Raw genomic sequence first — 2,690 nt, 5'->3', positions numbered from 1 at the left:
GAAGGTAACAATCTGGGATTGCACTGACAATCCATCATATCTATAGCAAGTTGCATCATTGGCCCCAGAATATCTCAGAAGACCATTGCCACTCTTCCTCCACTAACTTGGGATGACAGTGGGTGAAGGATCACAAACATGAGATTATATCTCAGACAAGGCAACTGCTCCATGCTTACCCAAACAGGGTTTGGTAATATATCGCGGTGTTCAGTTATTCACAACCAAGTCATGCCTTGCTCTTACCAGTGGCAACCTGGGACCAAGACCACCACCCACAAGGCCACCAGACTAGCCAAATGGTGACTAACTAGTTCAGTTGAGATAACTAAAAGTTGTCTTCTCTCCAACCCTTCTCGTCTAGATCCTCCAATTATTCCCCTTCCATCTACCTATTGGCACCATTGCGAACCATAAGGACCACTCAGTCTACCCCCATTTTCTTTTTTTCTTACTTTTCTCTTCACAAAATATTTATGTCAGCCTGTTCCTACCCTATAGCCGGGATGAAAACAAATGCATTTTGCAACAGTTATGCTTACTTACTTTGACCAACGTTATAATGGCACCGTAACACACACAAAGAAGAAAGAAAACGTAGAAAATCACAACAGTCGTCCATAAATGCTTAATCTCTCCTTCCTTCTTTATACTGTAATTGTTCTCAAGCGACACAGTTACCTCTGTGAAATGAGAAAGTGATGTGAGTCCTGGGTTTTTCAGCAACATAAAATATCTAACATCCACTTCCCCTGTTCTGTTCTCTTCTGTTCTGTTTTGTTCCGCTCTGCTATGCTCTGTTCTGTTATTTCAGTTGTTTCTTGCACACCAGAGCAGGAAGAATCACTTAGAATAGTCAATCTAGTCAATCTGAATTCTTCTCCATCAATTTATATAACTTGATTTTGTGCTATTAAAGCAAATCTGGAAAAGGTGTCTACGAATAGTCCCCGGCTTACGACCGGTGGCTTAGCCACGTTCAAAGTCAGAACGGACCTTGTAAAAGGTACTTATTACCCAATTTGGAAGTCCCCGTATCTGGCCCTGTCCTGTGATTACATGATCGTATTTTGGGTGAATGGCAACCAGCCTGCATTTACGCCCATTTGCAATGGCCCATGAACATGTGAACACGATTTTCAGCAATTCTTTTGCCAGAATCTGGGGTTAACTTGTGATTTAGAGCAAAAAACGCCCATTGGGGAATATGGATTTGCTTAATGACTGTGTTTTTAACTTAATGACTATTGTAAAAAGATCATAAAATTGATCGGCTTAATGATCACCATGACTTAACAAGTGTTAAGTTAAGTGAATCCAGCTTCCTCATTTACTTTGATTGTTAGAAGGTCGCAAAAGGGAGATCACGTGATCCCAGGACACAGCAACCGTGATAAATATGAACCAGTTGCTAATCATCCGAATATTGATCACTTGATCACGGGGATGCTGCAACAATTGTAACTTTGAAAAAGGGATCATAAGTCAGTGCCGTTGTAACCGTACTAGAAGCATCTTCATCAAATTCAAAATCCGAATGCCAAAATTCCAAAAATATTTGGCATGTGTATCGTAAAGTTTCCATTGTTTGGCATTCTTCTTTGTTTCCATGTTTCTTCTGTGCTGCTCCTCCACTGTCAGAGCAGATTCTTAGAAAGGTTGGGGAGTGAGATTATTTTATGGAATCGGACAAATACAGATACTTTTAAATTAATTTGCGCTGTCTGAGAAGTCTTAATGTTTGTTTTTTTGTTTTCCAAAATTATGGCTGTTGGTTATAATGTGCTTAGAAATCAGTTTTGCGGTTTCTTGATTTTGAGGAATAACACTTGAAATGTCAGAGAGGTTTAGAGAATTTCCTGATGTTTTTCTGAATAAAGCTTATGTAATCTTTGAGGCAATTGGTCTTAAAGGTTTTATTTTGGTTTTGTTTTTTTTTGGGGGGGGGGTTGAGTCTTGATTGCATGGTTAGAAGAGCATTTGTTTTCTTCCATCTAATTTATATTATGAAAATAAAGATCCTGATTAGGTCAAAGTTTGTATATTGTGTATGTTAGTGTTTCTTGAGTCAGCCACTGGGAACTGAAGTCCAAATATTGTCAAGTTACCCAAGGGGAGAAATCTGTTCTCCAAAGCAACTGAAGGCAGGACAAGAAGCAACAGATGGAAACTAACCAAGGAGAAAAGTAACCTAGAACTAAGGAGAAACTTCCTGACAGTTAGAACAATTAACCAGTGGAACGACTTGCCTCCAGAAGTTGTGGGTGCTCCAATCCCTGGAGGTTTCTAAGAAGAGATTGGACAAGCGTTTATCTGAAGTGGTATAGGGTCTCCTACTTGAGCAGGGGGTTGGTCTAGAAGATCTCCAACGCCCCTTTCAAGTCTGTTATTCTGTTAGTCCTTCATGCTACCATATGTGAGAAGTCCACTGAATAATTTGAGAATATGGTCCTTCCTTTTACGGTTCAAATAAGACAGTGAAGAGCAAAGAGGAAGCTTAGATGAATGTGCAATGGACTTGTCAAAACATTCTATTCCTCCTAACGATTAAGTTTAAAAGAAATGTGAAAAAAGCAAGGTCAGGATCACCATTTAATTGGTTCTTGGAATTACTATTTAGGTTCTAGCATGTTATGTAGTGTCTTTATGTAGTTTCTGAATGATCTATTCAAGGTGAAGCAAAATGGAGG

This window comes from Protobothrops mucrosquamatus, unplaced genomic scaffold (assembly GCF_001527695.2).
Source record: "Protobothrops mucrosquamatus isolate PMUCROS unplaced genomic scaffold, P.Mucros_1.0 scaffold6303, whole genome shotgun sequence".
NCBI classification, from domain to species: domain Eukaryota; kingdom Metazoa; phylum Chordata; class Lepidosauria; order Squamata; family Viperidae; genus Protobothrops; species Protobothrops mucrosquamatus.
The sequence above is the reverse complement of the archived record's forward strand: the minus strand, read 5'-3'. Positions refer to the sequence as shown.